Source organism: Schistocerca gregaria, chromosome 1, assembly GCF_023897955.1.
Source record: "Schistocerca gregaria isolate iqSchGreg1 chromosome 1, iqSchGreg1.2, whole genome shotgun sequence".
NCBI classification, from domain to species: Eukaryota; Metazoa; Arthropoda; class Insecta; order Orthoptera; family Acrididae; genus Schistocerca; species Schistocerca gregaria.
Genome location: NC_064920.1, coordinates 201,141,607 through 201,156,632, shown reverse-complemented (window position 1 = coordinate 201,156,632; position 15,026 = coordinate 201,141,607).

Below are 15,026 nucleotides of genomic sequence, written 5' to 3'. Positions count from 1 at the left end.
TAGCTTTGATTCTCAGTGGTGAAACTAATTCTCAACACTAGCATTCATGTATTAATGCCTTTGTAACCACTTGCTTGGTTAAGTGGTGAGAAGAGATGTTGTACTTGATGCTCTGACCACAAAGCTGAACCTGAGTGTCCTGCATTAAATTCTCAACCTCTCATCAGTGTTTTGTGGCATGAAGGCAAGGACACTTGCCTTTAGCAACCCATTTGCACAACAGAACTTCAAATTTATGGCTGTCCTCAGAATTTTCTAAGAGGAATAGACTTTGTGGTGTTACAGATTGATCCGAGTAAAACAATGATAAAGTACCATCACTAACACCACACTATGAAATCAATGTAAGTGTTACTATATTATCTCCATATGCACTCGACTAGCCTCTTACATTCCGTTGTGAAGAGGATTTTGAGTACTGCTACCATTCCCCTCCTTTCCTATTCCACATGTGAATACCTTTTGTGAGAGGCAGTGATTTGTCTGTGACTGTGATTATGGGTGGTTGTTTGACATCAAAATTGGTATGGGTGCATAACTATAGTTATTTAATAAATGTGACTGTTTCTAGTCATTGTTGCCAATTGTGTAATTAAACTGTAATTAGGCTTTTTACCTATTTATGTGCTATATATCACATTTGTATAGATAGCCATCTTCCAGTCCCTGTGTTAACAATTGAGTTTCTGCATGTCTCCCACACATTATAGTACTGTTTTCTGGCATTGAAGATTCCTTACATATTACAGCATCAATCATGACCAGCCTAATGAACCTTCTGATATTACCCTCCAGGTAATTTATACATGTTGCAAATAGTAACACTTGCGTGTGATGTGACCAAAGCTCCTTTCACATCTGACAGTTTCTCACCATTAAGACTGACATATTGACTTGTGGATGAGACAGTATTGTATCCAAAGGAAAATTCACTTATAAAAAACTACAAAATTTCAAGAAGACAGAATGACTGGCAAATTCCTACTTTCATTAGGCACAATTTGTAGTACTGCCAATAAACACATGTAAAATTAGAAGCAACTTTCCCAACTTTGCAGAGGTCTAGGAAGGAAGGTCACTAAGACCCCAGGTTTAGAGGCATCCACCTGTTGTGAGGGAAAGCCTCTTTCCTTCCTGAGAGAAAAACATAACAGTTTCAGAAACTTGTGTAATTTTTTGTACTTTGTGTGTATCTGCCAGCAGTATTAAGAATTTCGCGTCCTGTAGGTGAATACTGACAGCTATTTCGTCTCCTTGAGATATTATAGTAAATATTTTCTGTGGCTAACTTTTAGAAGTACTGTTCTTGTGGATTTTTCAAGTAACGTCAGTTCTTTAGGCTGATGGTTTGTATTTCACTGTATGTGAGAGTCACTATGAAATTCTGGGTACAGGAATGCTGTTACCTTCACAGATCTTCTGTATAAATTACACAATCCTTCAAGCTGTGTACATTGGTGCATCTTCTCAGTCCACATAACTGCATAATATGCATCCTTCGGGAGGTACCAGAATAGCTTCATAGGCAGGCACAGATGCTTTGAGGACACCAAATGGTGCCCATGAATGGCATATTTTGTTTGTGGAAAGAAGAAGTAGAAAAAAAAAGAAATAAGGTGTGTGTGTGTGGGGGGGGGGGGGGGGGATATGCTCAGATTCAAGACAGTTAAAGAAATACATATACAGATATGCAAGCTGATATACAATTTCTGTTACAGGCTTCTAGGGGCTATACAAGAGAATTAGTAGACAAAATTTTGATAGGAAACCATGTCCAGAAATGTACCGTTTGTATGTAAAATAAGTTTGGAAATTTAGATAACTTGCACATCTCCCATGTCACAGCATGAACACAAGGGAGACAATGAACTCTGACCTGTGCACATCGCCCAAACCCATGTTGTGGGCATTGTTTTGAGTACTCGTCATCAAGTTCTCTTCTTTGTTATCAAACACATCACCTTCAAAGACAAGAATGCAGTGTGTCGATGTAGCACCATAACCAATCCTCCTAGTTCCAAACCTACCAGTTTCTTATTGCTAGTTGGACAAAAATGGTGTATGACTGGGACTGTCGACAACACCCTCCTCTCAATTTGTGTGTGTACTGTGAATCAGGAAATTTGAAAGTGATCCATTCTTCAAAATAATTTTACACCCAAACAGTACATTTTCAGACATGGGTTTCTTAACCAAGCTTTATTTGCTAAGTCACCTGTACAATTATTAGAAGCTTGTAATAGTAATTGTGAAACATCCTGTATATTGCATGCTCTGAGTGGTGGCACAATGTTGTGAGGGAAAATTTGCAAGGTCCTGACATCAGTTGATTCTCCAAGGTTCATCTGAACAAATGAAGGTGACATACTCCAGCATACCAGGCTGTGACTGTGTTTTCCTTTCTTCAACTGTAACTGCAGGTAAAAAAGTGGTCCCCTTTATTGTTCGTATTTCATCATAATACTTATCCTCTTTTGTTGGACAATAATCATTAGGAAAATATGCATGTATGATAGCTGCTGTGGATCATGGGATAGTCATATTTTGTTCCAAGCTAATGCTATATATATATATATATATATATATATATATATATATATATATATATATATATATTAAAAATAAAGATTCCAAGACTTACCAAGCGGGAAAGCGCCGGCAGACAGGCACATGAACAAAACACACAAACACACACACAGAATTACAAGCTTTCGCAACTGGCAGTTGCTTCGTCAGGAAGGAAGGAAGGAGAGGGAAAAATGAAAGGGTGTGGGTTTTAAGGGAGAGGGTAAGGAGTCATTCCAATCCCGGGAGCGGAAAGACTTCCCTTAGGGGAAAAAAAGGACAGGTGTACACTCGCACACACACACACACACATATCCATCCGCACATACACAGACACAAGCAGACATATTTATTTACGTCATTATATATATATATATATAATATAATTCCACCAGAATGGAACCTGTAATTCATCTATTAAAATGCAGGTGTTTCTTTTTCTGGTTTAAACTGTATTGTATCCAATGATTTCATATCTTCCTGACATTGAGAGTCATCATGTAAAATCTAAAAGTTGACCACTTATGCAGTCCTCTATGTTATACTGACCATGTTAGTCAGTGTACTGGAAATCCCTTATAATCATTCTATCAATTTAAGATGTGACTTCTTTGGTAGTGTATGTTGCTGGATGCTTAAAATAATGTCATTTTCCTAGGAAATGCAGAGGTGTTTCTGGACATATTAAGACTTTCAATAGTGGATGTAGCTAGGTGAGACCCTTTCTGGAAGGGCAACAATGGATCAGTACACAGTCATTCTCAGAATTTCCAGAGTGACCTCATAAATAGCAATGCAAATATGTGTATGTTGTGCAATTATGTTGGTGTGAGTGATTTTTAAAGATCATAGACAAATACAGGAGGTGCAAAGTAAAATGAGATTTTTTTTTAAAGTAGGAAAAGTGCACCATTTAAAAGCTGTAAGTCAAAACATTTCTTAGCATTAGCACAGGTTACAGTAACCCTAAAAAAGCCAGTTGGAACCACCTGGAAACAAGGCAACCCTGCTAAGAGAGGAATAAATATACTATCATACAAGTATTTCCATGCATTATTGTTCCACAGTTTCACACCTATTTTCTACTGATGGCCTTTCCTTTCCTTATGTACACTGTAAGTGAACAGTCTATGTGCTTTATCTTGCCATGCATCCTCACTCACATATGCTTGGTAAATGGCAGGTAATCAAGATTTAAGAGAGTTTAAACATGGTGTTACAGTTGCCGCACGAGCCATGGGACACAGCTTCTCTGAGGTAGTGATGAAGTGGGGATTTTCCTGTACAACCATTTCATGAATGTACCATGAATACAAAACAGCAAATCTCCGACATCATTATGGCCAGAAAACAATCCTGCAAGATTGGGACCAATGACAGCTGAAGAGAATTGTTCAACATAACAGAAGTGCAACCCTTCCACAAATTGCAGCAGATTTCCGTGCTGGGCCATCAACAAGTGTCAGCATGCAAGCCGTTCAATGAAATGTCATTGATATAGGCTTTTGGAGCTAAAGGCTCACTTGTGTACACTTGATGACAGCACAACACAAAGCTTTATGCCTTGCCTGGACCTGTCAGCACCAACATTGGACTGTTGATGACTGGAAATATGTTGTCTGGTGGGATGAGTCTCATCCAGCTATATCGAGTTGATGGACGTGTACATGTATGGAGACAATCTCATGAATCCATGGACCCTGCAAGTCAGCAGGAGACTCTTCAAGCTGGTGGAGGCTCTGTAATGGTATGGGACGTGTGCAGTTGGGGTTATATGGGACCTCTGATACATCTAGATAGGACTCTGACAGGTGATACATACATAAGCATCCTATCTGTTCACCTGCATCCATTCATGTCCATTGTGCATTTTGACATGCTTGGGCAATTCCAGCTAAACAGTGAGACACCCTACATGTCCAGAAATGCTACAGAGTGGCTCCAGGAACACTATTCTGAGTTTATACACTTCTGCTGGCCACCAAACTTCTCAGACATGAACATTACATTATTGAGCATATCCGGGATGCCTGCGACATGCTGTTCAGAAGGTATCTCTGCCCTCTCGTACTCTTACGGATTTATTCATGCTGTCAATTCCCTTCAGTGCTACATCAGACATAAGTTGAATCTATGCCGCATCATGTCGAGGCACTCCTGCCTGCTTTTGGGGGCCCTATACAATATTAGGCAGGTGTACTAGTTTCTTTGGCTCTTCAGTGGTAATTGGAATCAGCTGTAGCCTCAATGTGCTGCCTTATTGTACGCTTCTCTCTCTTGATATGAAGTCTCCTGTCCTTACCCTCAGTGTTCTGTGTTGTAGATATGCTGTCATCTAACATGCTACTCTTTCATGAAGATCTAGTCCTTTCAGTTTTGTTTACAGTACCATGTCATTCACCCTACTAAAGTTTTGGAGAGATCTAGTAGCCCTCCCCTGCAAATCGCTTCTGATGTATCCTGCTGAAAATCAGCTAGCTGTGACTCACATGAAACCCTGCTTAGCATCCATGCTGGCTCCTACATCAACACCATACTTCTTGCAAACATTCTCTTACATATTCATCTGATTCCTTCAAATATTTTACTTACAAAACAGGTAAGACTAATTGATCTATAGTTTTTGCCATTGTCCCTTGCTCCTTTTTCCTTTGTATACAGGCATAATTATTTTATATGTGGTTGTAATTTTCAGCTACTGTAGTATATATTTCAGAATGAAATTTTGTCATCCGTTCAAAGATATTTTTATTTGGCCTTACTGGTTTCAACAAATTAATTTGTCATCTTCAGAAGACCAAAAAATCTTTAGATCTTGGCTATACACTTGGGTACGATATAAGAGGTGCATTAGAGAAACTTACTTAGTATTGGTTTTCAGATATCAGTGTTGTCTTCATAGAAGCAAAATGCCATGATATTTCCAGAAATTTGCATATTGTATGTGATAATTGTAAACACAGACTGACAATTTACAGTAACTGAATCACCTCTGTATACATGTCAAGCAGTTGAGCTAGCAGCAAGGAGCATATGTAAAGACATATAAGAAGTATAACTAAGGTACATAAAGGAGTTTATGTATTACATTTGAAAAAAAGAAAAGAAAAGAAACATGGCATACAGTTGTAATATATAAAAGGAAGGTCTAGTTTCCACATTTTATAAGATATGTTATGCAATCAAAATAACATCTATATTTTAATGCTAGTTGATTATTCAATTTATTTATTTATTTATTTATTTATTATTATTTTTTTTTTTTAATTTAGGTGAAACTGTTTATATATTTCAAATTTTTCTAAAAGGTTCATTCTGCAGCCATTGCCAACTATATACAAAATTTCCATGTTAAGCAAGGGCAGAGGAAGATGAGTGTGTTTCTTGATTTTTAGATGTTCTGCAAAAGTTGACTCGCATGAATCCTCACTGTCTTTGTTGGCCTTATACTTGCATGTTTTGATATTACAAATCTTCCCATCAACATTTCTATAGACAAAATGATCCTTATTATTGAAGACGAATTTTACTAAGCACAAAAAATGGATTAAAATGAAAAAGACATTATAAGATTTTCGAGAATCACTCCACAGTATAACTATTTTAGTTTCAGTAGTCACCTGTAGTAACAAGAGAAATTTCCTCGCTGGGTTTCTAGCTGACATCTTCATTAATAATTCTGAAATATGGTGGGTATTATTATTATTATTATTTAAGCCCACTGTAGCCAGTAGCATTTCTTTCTACAGATGATGTGTTGATGATACCACCTTAAAATTAAATTTACATATGAAATAGAAAATCAACATAATGAAATTATTCTTCTGTTCCAGAAACTATGTTTTGCAGAACATCAATCATGCCTCTTCTTATACCCCTTTAAGCATAAAGTGATGTTCTTTCATGCTATAATTGGCCATTTTATTGAGGTGCCCCTAATTCCTTCTGTTATTGTTACAGAAATTAATAACTTAAAGTATGTTGTGGTCAGAATGGATATCAAGCAAGCCTTCCACAAAAACGTTTTAAAAATAAAAAACACCAAGAATAGAAATTTATTAACACACAATAAAAATGGCCTTGCCATTAAGAAATACATTACACTGCAATTTCTAGGTGACATTTTATAGATAGTTTGTTTAAAAAATGTGAGATCACTGTGTCCTCTACTACCAATAACGCCACAAAGTTCCTCTTTATCCATAAAGAGAAACCTCCAACTGAAAAATTTCTCAAATGTGGTGTGCATAAAATACAGTTACACAGGACGACCCAATTTTGTGAACACTTGCGTAACAAAAACTGTGATGATTCATAGCAGTCAACTTTTGCAAAACACCTAAAAATCGAGAAACATACTCCATCCTTGCTTTATGTGGAAATTTTGCATATAGTTGACAAGAGCTACAGAGTGAACCTTTTAAAAGAATTGGAAATGTATAAACATTCACACTTAAATTCAAACAAAATAATGAATGATCAACTTGCATTAAAAGATAGACACCATTTTGATTGCAAAGTGTATCTTATAAAATGTGAAAACTAGCCCATTCCTTTTGTATATTAAAACTATGTGCCCTTTTTTTCCAAATGTGGTATACAAAGAAGTTATACTTCTTATTGTTTTTACATATCTTCCTTGCTTTACATGTGTATAGAAGAGATTCAGTTACTATAAATTGTTAATCTGTGTTTACAATTATCTCATATAGTAAGCAAATTCTTGCCAATACCATGGCATTTTACTTCTGTGAAGAAGATATTGACGTCTGCTAAACCAACACTAAGTAAGTTTCTGTAATGCACTTCGTATATTGTACTTACGTGTATAGCCAAGGGCTAAAGATTTGTAGTCTACTGAAGGGCTAAAGATTTGTTAGTCTACTGAAGGGCTAAAGATTTGTAGTCTTCTGAAGATGACAAATTAATTTGTCAAATCTGGTAAAGACAAATAAAAATATGTATTTGCAACTGATGACTGAATTTTATTCTGAAACAGATATTTTCGCTGTGACCGCACTATTATTTATACAGATATCAAATACTAATCTTAGGTAAGACACAATGTGTCCCTTTGATGATCTATTCTTGCCCATTTATTTCTTACGTTTGCCCTTCCCCAGCAGTACTCACCATTCTAATGTTTTTCAGGTTGAATACCTGTTTTTTTTCTACTTCCCTTGTCATTACTTCGTTCATTGCTTGAATCTTTCAGAGTCTCCTTTGTGTTCCTTTATGGCTTCTTGCATAGCCTAACATACTTCATAAGGGGTTCCAGACAAGCTGTGCTACCTTTTCTGTTCCTGATATTATTCCTCTGCATCCTCACCTTCCTTTTTATTATTCTCTATGCTCAGTTATTTTAAATTGGGTCGCACCATTGCTTTATGGTGTTTTATGGAGCATTTCTTCATTTCAACCACAGTGTATTAACATCTTTCATGTATTTAACTATTAATTGAACACCTGAGCTAAGCTCTTTATTTTGTCCTCTTATTCTCAATAATGACATTTTCCATTGGTTATCAACAAGTAAATTACCTTATAATGACTTATATGCTCACAGTCTGATATTTCTTGCCTTATTTCATTACTTCCTCCCCCCCTCCCCCCTCAATGATAGTGATCAGCCACTTGCTTACATCACGTAAGGCAAATGACCACAAGAAACTTCATGCTCCTAAAAATCAGCTATAAGTTACTCTTTTAACTGAAAATAAAACTACTGTGAACGTGGTCCCGGACTGAAACCAGTCAGTAAATAAATCATATCAAAGTCATTGCCTTTAAATATGTCTGTTTGTGTCTGTATATGTATGGATGGATGTGTGTGTGTGTGTGTGTGTGTGTGTGTGTGTGTGTGTGAGAGAGAGTGTGCGCGCGCGCACACGAGTATATACCTATCCTTTTTTCCCCCTAAGGTAAGTCTGTCCACTCCCGGGACTGGAATGACTCCTTACCCTCTCCCTTAAAACCCACATCCTTTTATCTTTCCTTTTCCTTCCTGACGAAGCAACCGCTGGTTGCGAAAGCTCGTAATTTTGTGTGTGTGTTATTTTATTGTGCCTGTCTACCGGCGCTTTCCCGCTTGGTAAGTCTTGGAATCTTTGTTTTTAATATATTTTTTCCATGTGGAAGTTTCTTTCTATTTTATTTACAAAGTCAGTATATGTGTTATGCATTTCATACATAAAAATATCCATGTGTCATATCTGTACAATACACCAATTTATTTATTTATTCAAATGAACTTACACCCATTGTACTAAATAAGTTACAGTAACTATTAAAACTTAACTGAAGGGACAGATATCTATTGCGTTTTTTATCACAAACTGAGTACTATGGATCAGCTGTTCCACTGCTTCAGGAATAAGGTCATGGATATCTTTTATCACATCCCTGAAGGATGTATCAGGGCAAACCAGGACCAGGTGAGTGACTGTCAGCTATTCAGTTTCACATTGGGGACATTCTAAAGCTCCGTATTGAATTAGGCTCTTTTTGCAGAAACCGTGGTTTTTGTGAATCCTGTTGATGTTGCACCACTGTTTTCAAAAATGGCTGGTTCAAATGGCTCTGAGCACTATGGGACTTAACATATGTGGTCATCAGTCCCCTAGAACTTAGAACTACTTAAACCTAACTAACCTAAGCACATCACACACCACACACATCCATGCCCAAGGCAGGAGTCGAACGTGCGACCTTAGCAGTCGCGCGGTTCTGGACTGAGTGCCTAGAACTGCTAGACCACCGCGGCCGGCCACTGTTTTCTCCACCACTGTTTTCTAGTGTGTTCAGGTTAGGATCTGTGATGAGGTGGGAGTGCATGACATTCTTCAGAGTGTTGTCCAATGATCACTGACACTGTAGCCATTGAAATGGTTGGCAGTTGTTGCAGGTGGGTATCTTGACTTTAGTCTCAGTTGATGCTATGTAAGCAAATTTGCATCAACATGAATGAGAAGAGATGGGTTGGCATTACATGTTTGCAAATGAGAGCTGGCAGTCATTTGGTTTAGGGAGATGCAATATTGCTCAGTAATGGTAGCCACTTGATCAGAGTTGTTCTAACAGTTCCGATTGTGGTTCCTATATTTGTGTATGTAATATTGCGAATTACTAATTTGATTTTTACAAAGTTCTGAATACATTCTGTAAAACAGTGTGTGTCATCAAAATGAACAACATTCACATAACAAAATGAGGAACATTCACATAAAAGAGTATGGGAGAAAGAACATCTCTGTTTTCTTTAATTTATCTATTTAAAACTGAAGGAGATACAGCAATACTTTTTACATGAAAAGTACATAGTGTGTCAGTTAACATCAATAGGTTTTGAACAGATCATCACTCAAGTGGTATCCTTTGACATTTATACACTTTTGTTGCCTCTTTCATTAATTATTTCTGGTGTTGAGAAGCGTTTGAGGTGAGGTGTGGCAGCAGAAACTTTGTCATACTGCATTATTTATACTGGATTATTTACAGCTTCCATAATTAGGGGCATCTTTTGTGTGCCTTTGCTTTCCTGCTGAAACCACAGATTATTTGTATTATGATCACTGAGAGGTTTGCCTTACTGATGGTGAAAAATTCTGTAACATTGCACAATAATGGTTGCTGTTCACTGTGTGTCACTTCTCTTCAAAACAAAGTGTGGATCCAGTGACCTTTAAAAAAAAATGTCATACTGTCACTTTAGGATCACATTTTGTTTGTTGGCTACTCTCTGGAAATAAGTGATCATGGCATATAAAAGCATCTGAAATCACAAACCACTTAGCAGACAGAAGGTTACTGGACATGAAGGCAGACAAATACGATTATACATAAAGTATGCAAAAGAACTTTGCTCCCTTGTAGCAGCAGTGTACTGTAGGTCTTTGGAGGTAGGGAGTCTTTCTGATGATTGAAAAAAGTACAGGTCATTCCCACTTTCAGAAATGGTTGGAAAAGTCCTCTAGAAATCAATATGAGTTCTGAAAACAAAGACAATGTGAAACCTAGTTCGCTCTGTTGCCCACCATACACAGGGGGGCATTCAATAAAGTCCTGCACTGCCACATAATGAACAAAGTATGGCCGTATGGAATATCTGATCAACAGTGTGATTGGATTGAAGAGTTTCTAGCAAATATAACACAGCATGTCATTCTGAATGGAGAGAACTGATCAGACATAAAAGTAACTTCAGCCATGCCCCAGGGGAGTGTTACAAAATATTACTTTTCACAATATATGTAAATGACCTAGTAGATAATGTCGGAAGTTCCATGGGACTTTTCACAGACGATGCTGTTGTGTGCAGAGAAGTTGCGACACTAGAAAATTTTTGCAAAATGCAGGAGGACTTGTAGAGGATTGACGTGCAGTACAGTGAACCGTAATTGACCCTCAGCGTAAACAAATGTGACACATTATGAATAAATAGACAGAAAGATCATTTTTGTATGATTACGCAATTACAGAACAATCACTGGAAGTAGTTGCTTCCATAAAATACGTAGTGTAATGCATACAGAGTGATTTGAAATGGAATGACCACATAAAATTAATTGTAAGGCAGATACCACACAGATTCGTTGGAGGAATCCTCAGGAAACGTAGTCTGTCAGCAAAGGAAATAGCTTACAAAACACTAGTGTGACCAATACTTGAATATTGCATGTTAGCATGGGCTCCACACAAGATAGGGCCAATACAGAAAATTGCAAGAGCCAAAGAAGAATGGCGCATTTCATTACAGATACATTTAGTAAGTATTAAAGCATCAAAAAGTTGATCTCACAGTACTGTGGCAGATGCTGCAGGAGTTGTTCTGCATCAGGTGTAGTTCATTGTTAGTTCTGAGAGTGTATGTTTCTAGGAAGAATCAACAAATATATTGTTTCCCCGTATGTATATCTCACGAAAAGACCATGAAAATAAAATTGGAGAGATACAAGCCCACATGGGGGCTTGCTGACAATGATTCTTCCTGCAAGCTATTGGCAACAGGAGGGGGGGGGGGGGGGGGGTGACAGTGGATCACAAAGTATCCTCTGCCACACAACCCAAGGTGGCTTGCAGAGATGTCAACCAATATTAGACATTCTTTTCCGTTGTGCCTGAGAGGTGCAAATGTGCTTCATCGGAAAAGAAACACAGCATGTGTAAGATGTGAACATTCAGAGGAACTCCATACAACTTCATATAGTTTTCAAAATCTATCTCCTTCATTATTTATGTAGCTTCTGTTTTGTAATGATCTATTTGCAGACCTCAGGGCAGAAGTCTCCTCAACCTTTAATGTTGCAGCATGTTTCTGTGCTGTAGGAATTTCTGAATTGAAGCTCTGCCAGCTGCCACATTTATTAGTTTTCATAAACTCTTTAAAAATAAATGATTGATATGTTCCCAGCCACATCATAGTGTACACTGAAAAATGCACTTATTCCACTATTTGGCATCATGCTTTCCACCACTGTATGCACCACTGACGTTGTGCCTCACACTAATTTAGAAGTTCTTTCTGCTGCATTCTGTCTAATTTGTGCCAACGGTTTAAAAAAAATTAGTATTGCTGCATAACTCATGAAAATACATAAATGGCCTGGAGTTGAGAGTGAAACTTGTAATCATGAAAAATATAGTTGGGAATTTAGAATGGATTGTGTTAAGCGTAGAAACATAGCTACAAAGAGGTGGTGAGTATTTGGGTGTCTGTCCCTGTGTATTTTTGTGTAAACTGGAAACAGAGTGATACTTCATTTGAAAACTACTGAAATGTTGTTTTGTATTGTTACTTGTTTGTACGAGAGAGAGTCAAATGAAAACCTTAAATTTGTAACAACAAATCAAAATTTTGCACCGTTGTCCTGTAAGTTGGTGAGCATGCTACAAACAGCATGCAGAATGGCCTATTGGTGGCAGTATAGTGCAGATGCACACATACTGTCGCAGTATCAGGATAAAGATGGCCGCCCCTCTTGCTACTTGCACCATCGTTCTGTTATTTAGTTTTTGTGTAATGAAGGTGTGAAACCTATTGAAATTCATCTACAAATTAAGGTTCAGTATGGTGATGCATGTTTGTCATAGCAGCAAGTCTACAAATGAAGTAGGAAATTCACAAATGGTGTGACTTCAGTGGAAGATGCTCCTCATCCAGGTCAGGCACAACGAGTTGTGATCCCACAGAACATTGCAGTAGTTGAAGTCACAGTGAAGAAAAACCACCGAGTGACACTGAATGACATTGCAGCATGTTTACAGATTAGTCATGGGTCAGCACACCACCTTGTGCATGATGTGCTCCAGTTTCACAAAGTGTCTGCAAGATGGGTGCCATGACTGCTGACTCCTGAAATGAGAGAACGATGTGTTGATGCTTGTGAAGAACTTCTTCAGCACTTTGAACAAGAAGGTGATGGCATCCTTGCAAGAATCATTACTGGGGATGAAACCTGGGTTCACTTCCACCAACTGCAAATTAACAGAGCGAGCAAGGAATGGCACCATTCCACATCACCAAAACCAAAGAAGTTTCGAACAGAACCATCAGCGGGGAAGGTTATGCTGACACTCTTTTGGAATGAAAAAGGCATCATTTTGGAGCATTACATGCCTAAAGGGACCACTGTCACCAGTGCATCATACACAGATCTCCTAAAAAATCAACTGCGGCCTGCAATCAAATCAAAGTGATGTGGATTGCTGTCAGCAGGTGTCCTTTTGCAACATGACAATGCAAGGCCCCACACTGCCCATGTAGCAGTTGCAACAATCACAGACCTGCATTTTGAGTGTCTTCCTCATCCACCATACTCACCAGACCTTGCCCCAAGTGATTTCCATATGTTTGGACCACTCAAAGACGCAATGGTAGGAAAGAAGTTCCGTTCTGATGGAGAGGTACACCTCACGGTGCATGAGTGGTTGCGCGGACTACCAAAAGAATTTTTTTATAAAGGAATTTATGCACTTTGTAAGTGCTGGAGGACTTGCATTGAGCATGGGGGAGATTATGTTGAAAAGTGATACAACTTTGTACCACTTCTCCACAATAAATAATATTTTAAAAATATTTAAGGTTTTCATTTGACTCACCCTCGTATTTATCATCCATCAGTCAGCTGCAAGTGAGTAGTACGATTATGTCATTTTTATTTATTGTTTCCATCTTGGAATTAACATTATCACAAAGTTGATAATTCATTATTCATTGGGGATATATAATTAAAAACAAAATCAAAATTTTCAGTTCATTTTCCTTTGTATGTGACCATGTTGCCTTCTTGTAATATAGGCCAATATTTCAGTCACTGTTGCAAATAGCATTCCTTAAGGTAGTTTATTTACTAGTTACCTGTGACAGCACAGAGATCATGTGGGTGTCTACGCCTTTGTGTGTGTATGTATGCGTGACAGAGAGAGGAATGAGTGTTTAAATTGGAAAAGTAACAGTAGCTGATATGTTAGTCTCCATAGCAGTATGATGAGTCACATACTCAGGAAACTTTTACTAGGAATGAAAGTGGCTGGTCTCAAAATATCTAAAAAAAAGCCTATGACTATTGATTCTGCTTGTTGTTTGACAAGAATCTCTAGTAAAGTTTTACAGTAGATACAATACGAAATTATTCCCTACCAGATGTCAGTTTATCTAGCAGCAGCACACTGATAACTTTTATATTCTACCAGTGTGTTATTGCATGATAAACGGGCAGTTCTATCTTTATGCAGTTTTGGTTTCTTGCTGTAATGATATTTTATTTACATGTGAAACCTTTGTTGTGAAATATTGACATGTATGTTTGTCTCTCTTTTTTTAAAAGTTGAGACATTATGTGAAAATTACAAATACCATTTGGAAATCCCCTCCCTACTGAGAGGCAGTGAGGAGGTCAGCAAACTTGATGTAGGAATATGTTTTGTCAGATTTTAAAGAAAGGTCCATGTTAATCATTGTAAATCTGACATTGAGAAAACAGTAATAAATAGTTATGTTTATCGAACTAGCTTCTCATATTACAAGCAAGTAAAATTTAAAATCTCACACTTAGTACTAACCCTTCATGAACATCTGCTGATAACAGAAGGTCCAACCCTACTACCTCTCCACCCTATGGCAACTGACATTTGAGCTGCTGCATCTCTTTGCTCACTGCCCAGGTCCATTGTGGTCCAAATACTCTGTTGATTCTACCCAATGTCTGATGTGATGAATATAAGTTCTACATTATCAAAATAACAAGTGAGGGCCATGTAACTCACATCTAGAACAACAAAATAATTGTCTTCCAGCTTATACAGTCTCCCTGCCTCATCGTTTATATAATGTTAAACCTTAATCTTTCTGCGCTAAATTTGAGTGCAGTTAATTCAGTGATGATAATCGTGAGGATGCTAGCATGGGGCTGCAGTTCCATTGAATGTGATATAACCTTTTTAGAGAGTAATGTGACCACACT